At 39.6% G+C, this 17,245-nt stretch overlaps 1 protein-coding gene across 5 annotated transcripts in view; it reads left to right on the forward strand.

Annotated features, from left to right (window-relative positions):
* Positions 1-17,245, forward strand: part of LOC117814623 (pleckstrin homology domain-containing family A member 5-like) — a 123,272-nt gene that overhangs the window by 53,700 nt on the left and 52,327 nt on the right. The window contains exon 1 of one of the 5 annotated variants that reach the window (XM_034686077.1): positions 4,790-5,017. The exons of 2 other annotated variants lie outside the window; for them this stretch is intronic. The gene's annotated coding sequence lies outside the window, so the exon portion shown is untranslated. Of the gene's footprint in view, positions 1-4,789; positions 5,018-9,636; positions 9,777-17,245 lie in introns of those variants that run through there. 2 more of the 5 variants (XM_034686075.1, XM_034686076.1) reach the window with 2 other exon arrangements.

Consider the following 17,245-nt stretch of genomic DNA (forward strand, 5'->3'; position numbering starts at 1 on the left):
AAAGAAGTATTCAGTCCACTGATGTATCTGCAGTCTGGTTGCTCTGGATTTCACTGCTCCTGCACCCAGCAGTCCATTGTTGTTTTTCGGCTCCATTTGACACACAAAGCTAATTGCTGAAACTGAAGACACCCCCTCCCCCATACACTTACACACACCAATGCACCAAGAGGTTGACCATTTAGCCCATCTTCTCAGTGGCTCCCTGAAGACAAGCCGGTAACAGAGTTGTTTATGCATGCACCATTCTTCCACTATCGCTCAGCTGGAAACAGAGGCCCCTGCAGAGAGCTGGCAAACGCTCCGATTCGGGGCTGTCTTCTTCTTCAACAGCAACCCTCCGAATGCTGCTGACACCGATGCTCGCAGCCACTGTATACATGCAGCTGGTCAGAACAGCAGCAGGTAATGACCTGCAAATCTGTGACAAAAGAGGGAGCGTGGGCGTGTAGGCGGAAGAGGAAAGAGCCAGAGACGAGAGCGAGTGGGCAGGTAGAAGAGGATCCTCTGAGAGTGGATAAACATGTGAACACTTAGCTATTTCCCTCTCCCTTCCTGTGTCTATCTCTTACTCTGTGTGGGCAGTTAATGAGTCTGAAAGCTTCTCCTCGGCATCTGTCAGCTGAGAACCGGATGAATCCTCTAGTGCATGCTGAAAAGCTGAAAAGAAATGCTTTATTGCTCATTGATAATTGGTAAGATGGGTAGATCACCCACAGACGTTCCTGTGACCAGTTGCTCTGTACTGTACTGTCAAGGACAGCACTTCTTTCAACACATATTATACCATTCAGGTGATGAACGCTTGTATTATGTTGCACAGGTGATTCTGTTGTTCCAAGTCTCTGTATCTTTACAAGGCCTTCAGCTCTGACAGCAAGGCAGGAGCGCCGGAGCCAAACCGCCATGATAACATCAACGGATCTGAGCTTGCCCACTGTGTTATCCTTACTCTGTCATAAAGCCTAATGGTGTGTAGCCGTAAAATGGAGTAGGGCTCAGGGTTAGGTTGAGATAAAACAGAATTTGTATGACCTTGGTATGGTCACAACCCCACTAAAAGAGCCCCACAAGAACCTTAAGAGGTTGTGAAGGGAGTACTTAGAATTTTCCATGATCTTATTCCTTACAGAAAGAAACCCCAACAAATGGCAAAAAGATGCAACCAGACCAAACATTCAGCGACTGGATTGATCTCGACTGATGTCACAAACAGTTTAAGTCATCCAGGACATGTTTTAGCACTGAATCACAAAACTTTAAACCACCTTTGTTGACCACAAGTTGAAGTCAGTGATCTCATCCTGAAGATGTATGTTTGAAGTTATTCAGGTGGGCTTGTTGGCTCATCTGTTGTTGGCTGTGATGGTGACATTTACTTTTTAAGAATGCAGCAGACACCCTCACTGAATAACAATGAGTGGAAAAATAAGTAACAGCCTGTAGGAGAATACATTGATCGATCTGAGTCTTTAGACACAACGTTGGTGATTTGAGAATGGGGTTGTCAAGATAAGGGAAACTTCAACTTCAATATGTTGCCAGCAAAATTCAAACATTATAGAGACCTGTTTCAATACCGCAGCAACAAAAAGAAAGTACTACTGGGCAGCTTTCGTTTATTATGTATTGACTTTTTTTTGCTACTTCAAGGCAAAATGGCCTCATTTTTTTACAACTACACTGCAAAAAGTGCCTTATTTTTATATTACTTCATGGCAAAAGTGCCTTAGTTTTACTACTGCACTGCAAAAAGTGCCTTAGTTTTACTACTACACTGCAAAAAGTGCCTTGCTTTTCACTACTCCATGGCAAAACAGTGCCTTGTTTTTTACCACTATACTGCAAGAAGTTCCTTGTTTTTATATTACTTCATGGCAAAAAGTACCTTATTTTTGACTACTATACTGCAAAAAGTGCCTTATTTTTGACTAATATACTGCAAAAAGTGCCTTATTTTTATACTACTTTATGGCAAAAAGTGCCTTCTTTTTTTTAACTACTACAATTCAAATAGTCCTTATTTTTGACTACTACACTGCAAAAAGTGCCTTATTTTTTACTTCTACATCGCAAACAGTGCTAGTTCAGACAAAGTCATTGAACAGAGATCAAAATTTGACAAACTGATAATGAATAATGTGTTCTCTGTTTCACCACTCTGTTTACATTAGCGCCTCTCACTCTCTTTACTTAATCTAACCTGACCTCTGCTGCTCTCTCTCTATTGCTCTGTGGCTTTGTGTTAGTGGTTAATGCAGACTGCATTGTTTTTGAGCATGTGATATCGAAAGGTAACCGGGTATCGACAGTTTTTACAACCTTTAGTGAGGATCCATCCTGTAAAGAGTTCTTCCTTAAGGTATTCCCTCTGACAGTGTAAACAATTATCTTAATAACACTGGAGTGTTTGATTCCAACACTGACAGCTAACTTGGACTCAGTCATCCGGGATTTAAAAAACATGCTGTCCCGCTGCAACACACAGCAGATACACAGATGGCCGAACAGCTTGCTTTGACTTTCTCCTTTAACACTTTTTTTAATGGGTGTTGGAGCACACACTCCTTATTTGCTTTGGATCAATCTTTCATGGATTTGATCTCTAAATATCATATCACATATCCTCCAGTTTCTCATTATTCCTCCTTCTCTCTTGTTTCTTTGGGGTTTGTTGTCCATTCTGTGCCCCAGGTGGTGTCCATATCCCCTTGCTTCAGGCTTCAGCATTGGGGGCTCTCCCTTGAGGACTAAACATCCCCTCCCTCCATGCTTTGTAATGGAGGCATAATGCATTATTAATGTAGTAGAGCTGGTCAAGGTTGACATCTATAACGTGTCTTTACTGTGTGTTAACCCATCAAAAACACATTAAGCTGTTATTTTTGGTCATATCTCAAAGACTTTAAGAGCTACATGCACTTTTCAGAAATGTGAAAGTATCTCTATGGAGGGAGCAGGGAGAAAAAGGCAGCCACTAACAGTGTATTGACTGTCCCTGGGTGTCTTCCCTCACCATTGACTGCACTCAGCAGGTTGACGAGTGGAGGAGCTGTTTGGCATCTTTAGGTCTGGGCCGAGGTCATTGTCCGGGCTTTCAAATCTTCAATAGCTGCAGGGTCCCTGCTGAAACTACTTAATATTCAGTTCTTTCTCCCACTTCATCCTTTTGAAACTAACAAGCTTCAACCAGATACAGTTCCATTAGCTGGACACAAATGGAAACCAGACCTCAGATGTAGTCCGTGTCAGCATGGCTACATTTTTGCAACAAATGTATCACAGCCTTATCTGGGTGATTCAAAATAGTTTTATGATGATCCTTTCAAAGCAACGGCTCATTTTTGAACATGCTCCTTTGTCAGGACTTGCTGAAGAATGAGGTGAGGGAGGTGCACCTTAGCAAATGCCAGACATTTCTGCTTCTACCATGGAAAAAATGCTCTACTCATTTACAGGCATCATTTTGACCTGTCAGGTAAATTCTCAAAAAAAAAAAACAGTGTTATAATTTTGAATCTGACATATGGGGTCACCTGAAATCTTCCATGTGGTTTTGTAAGAATACCTTAAGCTGTTGTGGAGTGTTGGTTTGGCCTTTCCATTAACTAATAACTACCACAAAAACAAGACTTAAACTTAACCTTCATTTTAAAGATAACCCCTTATGTGTCATAATTATCTGATAAAAAGTAATAGTAATGAGATAAAGTGTCAAAATCAGGAGAAAAGTCTTAATTTTAAGTCTAAATAAACAAATAATGATAAGCTAAAGTTGTTCATTTGAGCTAGAAAGTTTATATTGTTCAATAGGAAGTGAGATGTACCTGATAAAAATTCATTCATTCACAAAAAGAAGGAAACATGACATGAAAAAGTTTTGGAACTCAACTCAACTCAACATTATTTATATAGCACCTTTCATACATAAAAACATGCAGCCCAAAGTACTTCACAGAATAAAGAGTGCCATTATGGAATAATGCTTTAATAAAGAAACAGCTTAGCCTTAGTAATAAAAAACATCATCTTCTAAGTCATAACTAAGGGATGGAAGTAAAAATTTGATTTATAGTCAAAATTAAAAAGTGAAAAAAATATGAAAGTCAAATTAAAGCTACTGTTGGTAGTCATGATATAAACATCAGTTCTGAGAGAGATTTCGAGTGTCAACACCACCCCTTCCCTCTCTGCTGTCGTAACCCCGCCCACAAAAGATCACTTCCTATGAGGAAGTAGTGGCTTACCAGCCAATCAGGGCGATGTAGTAGGGCCGCCACTCGACCAATCAGGACAGAGGGTTGGGGAGTAGCTCTGATTGGTCTGTGATAACGGGAACAAGGGGAATAATAACTGCTTGATACAAAGGCATTGGAAAACACAGATATTTTGCCATAAATTTAAATTACTTCACTTACAAATAAGTACCGATTGGTATTATGACCTTTTCTCCAAACCCAACAGAAATAAACTTAAGTTTTTTACACCATTCCTACCAACAACAGCTTTAATGACATAAAAAGTTGTAATCATTACAAATAAATAAAATAGTTATTTATGTCCTAAAATAGAGGACAGAACAGTGGTCATGCATTCATCTTAACATGACTCCATCACTGTATCCTGTCAGTCTCTCTCTCTCTGTGTAAACAACCTGCTTCTGCTTGGTTTGTAATTATGCTGAGCGGGGGGAATAACAGCGCCACTGGCCACCTTGCTGGCTTTACACCCGGACCGTGACGTCATCGCGTCTCCGGTTTCAGTGTGTCTCTACTACGGGCAGCACGCGGCGCAGCAGTCAGCGCGAGAGCCTCTGCACTGTGAACACACACAGCAGCAGACTGGGCGCACTTCACCACACACGCTTCTTCTTCTTCTTCTTCTTCAAAGTGAACTCTCCACCTTGTTACATCAGACCTTCACGTTTGGATAAAACGGATCCGGTTCTTCTTTTTGGCCCCGGTTGACTTCGCCGTGAATTTTTTAACTGCGTGGATATTTATGGGAGCTTTTCATTGTAAGTAAAAAAAAAAAAAAGCTGCAGTGTTGTTGATGTGTGCGACATGCGTTCAGCAGGATGTGTTCTAAGAGCGATAAGTGAGGTGTGTGTGGTGTTTGATTGTACCCGTGGTGATGCTTGATGCTATCACAAGGCTTTTAAGATGCAGCTCCTGTGATTACCTTCTGTGTTGCAGTTATAACGAGCCCCTGCCAGGCTCCCAGTCAGCGTTTGTTCGTCCCATTACTTCATGTGTAAACAGCCTCTCTGTGACACTACCATTGGACACTACCAGAGCTGGCTCTAACCGACTTGGTGCCCTAGGCAAGATTTTAACTGGTGCCTATTGTGTTATAACCAACTCCACCAACAATCACATCACATACACTTAAAGACAACTGACATTCAGCTTTATGTTTTACAGGTTCCCTTTGTTTTAAAATTAAAATAACCTCTAAAAGAACATTAATAAAATGGTAATGGTAATAACAGCAGGAAAATGATAATACAACTTCAAAATGCATAATGTATTAATAGTAGAATTTATTCAGTCATTATATAACAAAATAATTTTCACAGTGCAGACACTTTAAACAAAGCAACAGTAATGTATTAAGTGATGACTGAAAAGGCAGAAGCAAAATGCTTATTTAAGCCTAGCCTACATTTTCTATCTAATTAAGCTAACAGCTTCCAAAATGTAAGGAAAACAACAACAAAACAAAAACAGGTAAATCATGAACACTTCAAGACTTCAAAAACTGCTTTACATACCATTATTTTAAAAACTAAAAGTGAATCGCAAGCTTTTAAATGTTTACTGGCATCATTCTGCAATTTAATCCAAAATTAAATTAGACAAAACAATATTGTTTTTCATATTATCTTCAAATTTTCTTTCTCACTCATTTAGCGGCGCCCCCTATGGATGGCCGGCGCCCCTAAGGGATGGTCGGCGCCCCTAGCATTTGCCTTTACTGCCTATGCCATGTGCCGGCCCTGCATTGGACACTACCAAAGAGCCCCATAATGTTTTAGTCAACATTACAACAAGGAATCACTGCTTTGTTCTACTTAGAGGGTTCAATATGCTAGGGCATATACATATCAGATTACTTATGTGTACCTATACTTCTAATGACTTTTGTTAAATTACTGATTACTTGAGTGATATACACTATCAGTCAGAAGTCTGGACACACCTTCTCATTCACTGGGTTTCAATTATTTGAATTATTTTTGACATTGTAGATTAGTACTGAAGACATCACAACTATGACATAATATGGATTACAACAGTAGTCAAATAGGGCTATCCATTGTGTACCAACCCTAACTCTGAACAACACAACTGATGGTCTCAAACACATTAGGAAGGCAAGTCATTCTACAAGTCAAGGCTCAAGTTAATTAGAAACCATTCCAGGAGACCACTTCATGAAGCAGACTGAGAGAATACCAAGAGTGTGCAAAGTTGTCATCAAGGCAAAAGGGGGGCTACTTTACAGAATCTAAAATATAAAACATATTCTCGTCTGTTTAACACTTTTATGTTAATTAAATAATTCCATATATGTTTTTTTCATAGTTTTGATGCCTTCAGTATTAATCTACAGTTTTTAAAATAATTAGGATAAATAAAAAACGTTGAACGAGGGGGTGTTTCCAAACTTTTGACCGGTAGTGTATATGTCAATATTTTTTCAATTCCAGTTGTTCTTTAACTGTAATACTACAAATTGTGGATGTTTGGATTGGCATGCCACTTCTCCTCTGTGCACCAAGGAAATTGCAATTTTAGATTTCTATCTCTCTCAATTTAAAAACTCATAATCTGTAGGTCAGTAAATCTGTGCCCCGGGAGTTTCCAGCAACTGTACACAACAATGAAAGCAAACCCCTGCAGGGAAAATACTTCCAACTTCCTTTCTCAGTTTTTATTTTGTCTGGGAACTCTCTATCAGAGCAGTTTCATTCTCTCTGTTTGCATTTGTCAATGTAAAGTTCTTTAAACTCAGCTGTTGCTTGATATTTGTCTATAAGGGAGTTAAAGAGTCACAGTTTTCCCCTGATGACTGCAGTCTACTTCTTGCATTAGATGATAGTTCTATTCCTGGCGGTTCTGAAGTGCACAGTGGTTCTGGATGATCATTAAAAGCTTTTATCTGCTTTAACCACAGTTAGTTAAGGCTTAAAATTATAGCATTACCCACTGTTTCCTGCACTGACCAAACTCTGCCCTCTCTTTAATTATCAACGTTCACCACATCAAACACACCTCACTCCCTCTTAAAAGTGATACGCCATTTATTGTAATGCCTTCTTTTATTTTGTGGTTTATGACAGAAGTTCTGAACACACACAAGAAGCAGTTGAACCTGTTCCTCGTGGTGTGTCTTGAGGCGTTATGCTAGACGTCTCTTTTTGTCAAACTGTAGCTCGAGGCCGTGAATAAACATCATCTGTTTGACCGTAAAATCCAGGCAAGTCTGAAAGCTGTTAGCTCCTTTAAGTGTAACTGAAGTATCTCTGTTGGGACTTGTGGTCGAGGAGATCAAACACATAGTTGTGTGTGGTTCAGCATGTGTGCAGGGAAGCTATCTCTTTGCAAAGCTAAAGATTAGGATGGCACATCTCAAACCCACAGACAGAGAGGGAAGGGTTGTACTGTCCCAAGTACTTTAACATATTGTCTAGAAACTCATCTAGTGACCACTGACTTCAGTAATGTTTCCTACCTTTAAAACAGGCCAGTGTGAGAAGACTACAAAGTGTGAGGAACAATCAAAACAATTCTTGGACTGACTCAGTCTTTCTTGTTTTTTTGTGGGATAACCAAATACATCATATTGCGGGAGACAGATTTCATCGAAGAGCCTGTCAGCTGTAATGGAGATGTGCAGATGCCCTGTAATAAGCTCATAGTCCAGCCCCTGCATTCACTGAGCAGAAGACATCAAGGGAGAGAGGAGGGCGGGGCCATGTTTGATTTCAGGCTCTGAATCCTGAGAGATAAACCAGGGAAATGCTGAAAGCTGCAGAGAGGTGCACAATCCCATCCTCAGCCAGTGTACAGGGTGTGATGTACAGAACCATCATCTCTGGTGTTCAATACCTGCTTTCTGGACTCTTATTGAGAGATGTTTACATGATGACAGCAGCTATGTGGTGTTCATATGTTTTGCATTTTGATATTTCAGTTGATGCATGAGAAACATTTTGGATACATTCAAATGCTCTCACTTAATTTGCCTTCTGATTCAGTTTGTGTTGAAAGGAGGAGCATCATTCAGTAGTAGTCGAATCACAGCTTATTTGTCTGCAGTTTCCATCTTTTCATCTGCTATAACTTTAAGCAGATGACCTTGATTATTCTATAGTTGTCAGAGTACTATTTAAGGTTCTGCACCTCTCTTTCATACTACATTTAGATGTAATTTCTGCCTTACTTTCTGGAGATTACAAAACTAAGGAAGAGGATTAGGACCACCAGAGAATGAAAAAATAAATTAAGGTCAACATTTTTATTCTGAGAAAAAAGTCAGAATTCTGAGATTAAGGTTAAAAATCTGAGATTAAGGTAAAAAATCTGAGAAAAAAGGCAGATTTCTGAGATTAAAGTCAGGATTCTGAGATTAAAGGCAGGATTCTGAGATTAAGGAAAAACAAATCAGAGATTAAAGTCAGAATTCTGAGACTAAAACCAGAATTCTGACTTTTCTTTCAGAAAAATAATTTAAAAAAAATTACCATAATTTTTTTTTTCTGAGGAAAAAGTCAAAATTCTGAGAATAAGTCAGAATTCTGAGATTAAAGTCAGAATTCTGAGATTAAAACCAGAATTCTGACTTTTTTTTCAGAAAAGTATTTTTAAAAAAATAACAATTTTTTTTCTGAGAAAAAAGTTAGAATTCTGAGATTAAGATCAGACTTTAATATCAGAATTCTGACTTTTCTCTCAGAATAATAATAATAAAAAAATGTGACCTTAATTGTATTCATTTTTTTTCCAGTGGTCCTAATCCTCTTCTGTACAAAACAGACATTACAGTACAAGAGTTTCTTTTTTTTACCTTAAACTTTTACCAGAGTCTGTGTTTCCTCTCTGCACTCTATCCTCCATGTAACCACACTTAATGCCTGCCTGCTGCTGGCTTTAACAAAACCCTGGAATTAAACATTGAACGCTCAACAAGAAGAGTTATTCAGACACTGAAAGTGAAAGTTGGAACTTTTGACATGTGGCAAATGTGATGTGTTGAATTCCTCTTTCTTGAAAACACCTTTGAAGAACTGATTCTTTCATCTGATGAAGCACAGTTGTGACGCGTTGGCCTCCAGTCAGAAGGTCACAACCATGCTTGACAAAAATTCTTGGCATTTTCCCTTCAAGTATCTTCCTGCATGTTCTCCACGGATGCAAACTTTCACTTTCAATCAGTGATTTTTTTATCCTCCAGTAGGGAGCTTGTTTCCATGGCTCTGAAATCTTCCTGAATCACCTGTTCAGCTGTGTCACCTTGACACACTTTGCAGACAGTCGCAGCTGCTTGAGGGGGCTGCTAATTGAATTGTTTGTGGAAAAAAAATCTGATTTGGGGCCCGAATGAGCAGCTGTTTCTGTGTTTAAGCACAAAGGTCTAAGGTGAAAGTCAAAGCGTCATGGGCACCACTCAGCTGAAGCTGTGTTCTCTGTAAGGATTGCAGAGCAGGTTCTCCCTCAACCTTTCCTTAAAGATAGAGACTCAGATCAGCCCCTGATCTGACAGCAGTCCAGGTATTGCACTTCTGGGATTTCACATTGCTTCATGTTGCTGCTCTGAGTTTCATGTGGCCTCTCGGGGACTGCAAAGCCCCTGTTTTGTCTTTTCTGTCTTTTCTCCCGCTGCCCTCCACATGCCCACTCACAAACTGCCTAGTCTGCTTATTCTGCTCAGCTTTTGTGAGGAGGGCTATTCATACCCTCAGTCAATGTCCAATGTGGTATAGAGGAGTTCCACTCCAGGCAAACTCCTTTTTTTCTGCTAGTTAGGAACGCTCACCTGATAATGTGAAAGTATTAATCATTACCACTGCCTGGCCTTGTAGAAAACTTGTGTCCAAGTTGCTGCCTGTGTAATAGGATTAGATTTAGGAGCGTTCACAAGATAATTGATTATCACTGAACAGCTTGTTTTGGTGATTTGTAGTTATGTTTGTGTGAGGAACTAAGAAGTGTTCCTGCTGGACTCTCTCAGTGTTAGCTTGTATGTGCCAGCATTTGGAAAGTACTTAATAGTGGGGTCTTGATTTTACTTTGACTTTAAAATTTGCACTCTATTTAATATTGTAAATTTTACCTAACTTTTTTAAAGTGAAGACTACCTATATTTTACTATGATGAAATACTAAAATGATTTAGGTAGAAGCTACAAATTTTTTAAATACACTTCACAACTTAAAAATAAGTTGATGATTGTCGGCAGCCATATTGCCACTGTCGAGCGATTGTGACGTAAAGAGGCGGGCTTTGAGCCTCCTAGCCAACAGCTACAGTGTTCCCGCCTGTCAATCAAGTCAGCTGTGCCTCTCATTGGAAGACTGGTGATCTTAATATCTTCGAAATTGCAGCATTTGAAAAAAATCCCCCCCCCTACAGTGTGTGCCGATCAAGAAATGAGCTATCCAGACTACACTCATCTTTTGTACCAGGCTGTAAACATGTTTATTTCTGCTGTAAAGATCAGCTTTTTTGAATTGGTATGTGTGTGGTTTCCGGTACTTCCGGAGCCAGCCTCAAGCGTATCCTCGATGAACTGCAGTTTTTAGCACTTCTGCATTAAACTCATATTTTTAAACCGGAGGTTGCTGCTTGGTGGCATCCCTAATATCAATCCTACCTTCCAAACCACAACTGCAGAGTCCCGCCAACCCAAACTGTCCTCAACAAAGAAGAAGTGATGATGCATGCGCATCCTTCAGTACATACCCACCAACCTTATTGCTCACAGCAAGAAGGTTCCTGGTTCTGTGGACGGGCAGACCGGTGCCTTTCTGTGTGGAGTTTGCGTGTACCTTGCCTCTCGCCCAATGACATGGATGGATGGAGCTGAAATATGCATCCTAATATCAGGCTTCAATAAGATGGCAGGATTTCACTTGCGCACCATTAATAACAGGCGTGTGATCCCTCTGGGGAGTATATGCTACAGTGCTCCCTACACATGCTCTACTGTATGGAATATGTGTCATTATTTTATATCCTTGGGGAAAAAATCTGGATTGCTTGATAGCTCTGACCTGGTCTGCTCACTTCGGTACAGCACATTGCCCACTCGGTGAAGGACCTGAGGCGACTTGAAAGGCATTCAATTAAAAATAATTAGGGAAAATCTGCTGTGGTCAGGGTGTATGTATTTATAGAAGCTGAGAGGACAGGGAGAGGAAGGACTTTCTTAGCATGAAGTTTCCCCAAGTAACAAAGCAGTAGTATAAACCTGGAGCTGATAGCAGCATCACTGTTGTTGGGTAGATCATTGGGTCACTAGATAGTTTTCATTGGATGTGATTCTGTGTCTCAAAAAGTCACCATGTGTCACAAACCAATCTTCCTCTCCCTCTTATTTCTCCTTCTATACAGCGTTGTTTCTTTTCCATAAGCCTCAGCCAAAATTGCAGAGCTCGTTTTGAGAGCTAAATCTTCCCCCATCCAAATTAGCAACAGCAGTTAAGACTCTTCATGATAAGTGCTTGTTTTTGTGTTCCTTCACAGTACGCAGAAATCCCCTCTGTCTTTACCATGAGGCAAGAAAAATTTGACAAAACAAATGACCGCAAGGCCTTTAAGACGTTAAGCTGTATGGATGCAAGTTAACCCGCTAATGACTCCCAAGGGGTTGACAAGACCTGTGCTTATTTTACAGTTTTACTGTATCCAAATTTACTGCACTTTACTTTAAAATACAAAGATCAGTGATGATGATGATGAGCAATGAACGTGAAGAGTTTTAAATCTCTGAATTTAATATACTTCACAGTGATTAAAGAGTGCTTCACCTGTGACATAAACAAGCTGGAGTTCAATACCAAGTGTAGTGGCCATAATGTTGATTTTCACGTCATATTTGTGAATCATTTATATTTATTGCCCTTTTACCTTATTCAATTATTTATTTTTTGATATTCACCTACTCATCATATTATAGTTTTACTATTCTTTATTTTCCTGCTTGAGTACTTATCAATCTTTTATTTTAAGTTATTATCACATATTATTGGCTTGTTTCTTTATTCATTTACTTAATGTGTTTCTTATGCAAAAACATCACTTCCTGAAATTGTTTGCATTGATCTTTTTTTGTAATGTGTCAAAATCTAAATAAAAAGACCTTAGAAAAAAAAATGTTAATCATGATTATTTCTTTTTTTGGTTGACTTAATTTCCTGTTTTGGGTTCATGGGTGTGGTTTACCTTTTGGCGAGAGGTATACAAAGAGGGTGAGTGGGGTTAAATATTTTTTGTTGACCGCCACCATCATCGCCATTATAATCGTTTATTTAGATCTTTTTTAATATTGAATTATTTTGAGTGTTTTGTTCAAACCTTAAGCATACCTGGCCAATAAAGCTGATTCTGATTCTGATTCTGAATAAAAAGAAGACTTTACTTGGACTTTGATTTTGATTTGGCACCTTTCAATCTTAGCCGCTTCACCAAGTATTTGCCTCCACCTCTTTAAAAAAAAAAATCTATCAAGATTTAAATTCCAACTTTGGTTCTGTTTTCAAGTAACTATGTCCAAGTTAGGCACCAAATTCTGACGTTAAAATCCAACCATATGTTGTCAAAACTCCAGAAGACCTTTCCCCCCTCTTTCTAACACAAAGATCCGTCTTGGCCCCTCACTTGTTTGTGGTTAAACTGTAAAAGAGGAGTGAGGGATCAAAGACCCTCCCAGAACAATAAAAGCTAAGCCTGTGGAGTGTTGACCCCCGAACCTTAAGCTCTTCATTACTGCGGCTCACTGCTAATTACTGTGGACAGGACAGTCTAAAAACCAGAAAACTACCCAACCCTCCTCTCTCTACCGGGTGGTCAGCTCTGACAGCCACTCCTAGCTCCTAAACATCTGAGGGTCAAGAGGCAAGTAACCTGCTGGTGCCCTTCACCAATACCCGCCCAATAAACCAACACCTTACTCTAGAAAACAAGAAGACCTGCACCTAAACAAAGAGCATATGTTATCGCCTTCTCTATTGAAGCAGAAACATTACCATATGCTCCTCTTTCTGTACCCAATCTAATCTTGACTGTACTGACCACAGACCACATCCTCAACGGCACATGGGACCATAAGTTGGCAGAGATTATTTAAAAAGCATATTTACTCCAAAGAGATTTAACTCTGAGCTGGTAGCTGAGCAGATTCTGTTTGTTTTGATTCCCCGACAGCTTCTGTTGTTGGGTTTGATTGCTTTATTACTCTAATGTTTCTGAGGGCCCCGTATGCTGAGTGAGAAGTGGCAACCATCCCACATGTTGTGTCAACAACTGTTTACAATAAGAATCAGTCACGTCTTCAATCAACTACTGATGCCACGTGGAGGATATAGAACTAATTGTGAATAATATCCGCTGCAGTGTGGGATGCTTTCATGCGTTTTATCAGTGTTTACAGCCCGTCACTGAGATATTCTAAATGTCACTTCTGTAGGATTTGAATAGGATGACAAAATAGCTCTAGGAAAAGTTTAAAAAGGAGAAACCCACAGCTTGTCAAGGGTTTTTTTCTTAGTTCTTCCTTAAAAAAAAAAAAAGGGAAATGTGAATTGCTGTTTTTCATCCGGTCTATTTTTGCCTACACACAACCACACCCATCATGTTCCCTCTGAGCCCCCATGTTTTCCACGGAGGTTTAAAAACTCATGTCCTCCCATACCACATGGGTCACGCTCGGAATGTTTAGGACCTTCTCAAATAGCTTCCATCTATATAGGTATAGGAACTCTTTGATGTCACACACCCCCCCTCTTAAAAACTCTGACCCTGCACACGTGTCAGGCAGTACATCTGCAGAAAGTTTCCTAACATTAGGTGTGCATTTTTCATTTTATGGATGTAACCCTCAGAACATAGGTGAACTTCATTTTGAAGATCATGGTTTAGGTTAAAGTTTTGAAATCTTTATTCAGCCAATGTGACTGACATCCTTTTTATACCAGGAAATCATCTAATAGCTTTTAAACGGGTAAAAGTGGATTTTATTTCGGTAGATTGTTAAATTGAAGTCAAATATTGCATTATGTTTTGAAGGTAAGAATGCATGGTGAGCTCAAGTAGCTTGAAGTAAGTCCGGATTAATTTTCACCACCTCTTAGCCTCTTGATTTCTAAAGGGAGCCCATGGCAGAGCCGTCTTTAACCCAAGCTGCAACCTCCGGCTGCGAGAACTGAAGCCAATATGGAAGTGTTAAAAACTACAGTTTCTTGAGTGTCCGCATGAGGCTGGCTCCAGAAGTACCACCACATACACATAATTCAAAAAAGTCCAATACAAAAAACAAGTGTAGTCTGGATAGCTCATTTCTGCTGACTTGATTGACAGGTGGGAACACTGTAGCTGTTGGCTAGGAGGCTCAAAGCCCGCCTCTTTACCTCACCTCAACAGCAGTTTGGTTGACTTCGGCATTTCCAATATGGTCCCCGCGATGATGGCTTCAAAACAGTGCTTCAGAAACAGATGGATGACGTCACAAATACTACTTCCATTATTTATACTGTCTGCTTTAACCCTGAGTCCTTTATAAGGCCAGTAAAATTGGGGGAGTCCGATTGTATGGAACTAAATGAGAAAATTATCTACTTTTCACTTGATTCATTACCTTGGTGAAGACTTTCCTCATGACTTAAGGTCTTAGTTGCTACTTTTAAGTCTATGATATATTGTTAAGTCATTTTGTCAACAAGGTTCCCATTTAGGTTTGACCTAAAGGCAGAATAAGCTTATGAATGTGGCGCCATGCTTATGATACGTTACTACTTCAGCTAAAGCAATTCTGTTGATTTAAGATCATCTGTTGTCAACTTCTAGACTCGGTTTAGTCTACTACAGAGCTGAGATAGATCCCTCATGACTAACATCAGAGACCTTCAGATGTTTTCTAAGACTTGTTTTTACTTTGTAATGTGCAGTTCACATTGCAGCGAGTGTGCATTGTGTGCTGAGGGCAAATACTTTGCCATTATTTACAGCCACTGGGACTTGACAGCCAATCCAGAACATGGAGCTGAAAAACTGTTAAGATTTGCACACAGGGTGTTGATTCCCAGTGTGAATGACAACAGTAGCAACTGTTTGATAGTAAAACGCTCTCTGATTCAATTTGACGTAGATGATATGTTATTAACTTTGTACCCTTCCTTTTTTAGTAATATTACATCATGGAATGTGCAGATACCAAATGCTAATTACTCTGGCTGAAGAAGTACTGCATAAAAGACAACTTGTGGTGCATTAAGTTGCTGTTCACAAAGGAACTGAGGTTATCAAAGCTTAACGTTTCTCAATTGACAAGTCACATCCACTGATCAGCGAATCATTATTAATTCATCCGTCTTTGCTGTCCATACATACCTATCCAGACTTTGTCTTCTCCTTAAATCCATAGCCAACTTAAGTTTAGAACAGTATAAGCATGTGTGAAGGGAAACCAAAGAAAAACGGTGCCGCTGGTCTGCCCCAAGACCGCACAGAATACTCTGCTGCCAACAGTGCCTCCAGTAATTACAGACCAGGGCTGTGGAGACCGTTGCTCTCCAGGCTAAACTGAAACTAAACCTCCTATTTCATGCTTGGTATTTGCTCTTTGCAGTACACGAGTACCCCATGTTTAAAACTGTTATTTTTGGGCTGTAGCTCGACTCTCTTCTGTTTATAGTGCAGCCTGACTGAGATGAAATATAGAATAACCGTCCAGCATGTGAAGACAGGAGCAGCGTTGAGGATTGTAGTTGACACTGCAGTTATTCTCTTTACTCCCAGCTTCATGTCAATACATTTGATTAATACATCAAAAACATACTCTCTCTCTCTGCAGCTGATGATCTTACTGACAGTAAAATCAAATCACAATTGATTTTCCACCTCCAACTGGTGTGTTATGAGATGGGAAGAATTTACTGGAAACAGTGAGGGTGGTAATTCTAACTGCATAATTTTCAGGTGCCCCCTGGCCATTCAGATCACACACACCACTGACCAGGCTCCATATTCCTGGAAAGCTGCTGTTATTGGACAGGCCCCAGTTCGACTGTGTGGTCTGTGTGCTGGTACACTGATCATGTCAGGATAGAAGTGACTGCAGGCAACTGTGTTTGGACGGCAGGATGGGTGGGTTGAATCCTCAGCACCTCTGCCATTAGATATAGTGTGTACGGGCACAGCTGTGCTGGAGTGTGCAGATTTGGGTTCTTTATTTGATTTGTTCAAGTTGGAATTTGATTTCACTGATTTTTCATTAATCTTATTTAGGGTTGCAAAGGGGTGGAACATTTCCGGTAAATTTCCATGGGGAGTTAAGCTGGGGAAATATGGAAATATTCCAAATTGGAAACTTTCCATGGGAATTTATGTTAATTAACTGTGAATTTAGGGTAATTTAATGGAAAGGTATATCAAAGCATAAATATTTGTTTTGTTATAAGCAGACTTCCATCCAAAATAATACAATTAAACCAGATTTATTTGTCAGTAGAACTTTATCAAGTGTTCAATATTTTATTGAACAATCAATTCTTTCATAGAAGAACAAAAACATGAATGTTGAGTTAAATATTACTCTTCCCCCCAATCCAACCCATTCAAAAATTGACAAAAATGCAATCCCAACAAAGTCCCATTCAAAATGTTAAATGAAAAGAGTCACTCTCCCTCCAAAAAGACCCATTCAACATGCAAATAAAAAAGCATCTTCCCTCAAGCTTCTCAAGCCTAGCCTCTGCATTTTTGCTAAACCTGCTCAGGCAATGGGCTCTTCCTGGGCTCTTCCTAAATTCCATATTAAGAGCCAACCTTCAATTTAGTAAATTCCTGGTTTATTCCCATAAATTCCTGTTAATTCCCATGGAAAGTTTCCAACTTTGAAAATTCCTGGAATTTTGCAACCCTAATCTTATCTGAAAGAAATGGTTTTTTTTTCTGTGGAGTTTTTTCTACAACCTGACTACATGCTTTGGTTAGAGGCAGTAATTACACACTAGTGTTTTCTT

The sequence above is a fragment of the Notolabrus celidotus genome, chromosome 6 (genome assembly GCF_009762535.1).
Source record: "Notolabrus celidotus isolate fNotCel1 chromosome 6, fNotCel1.pri, whole genome shotgun sequence".
Taxonomy (NCBI): domain Eukaryota; kingdom Metazoa; phylum Chordata; class Actinopteri; order Labriformes; family Labridae; genus Notolabrus; species Notolabrus celidotus.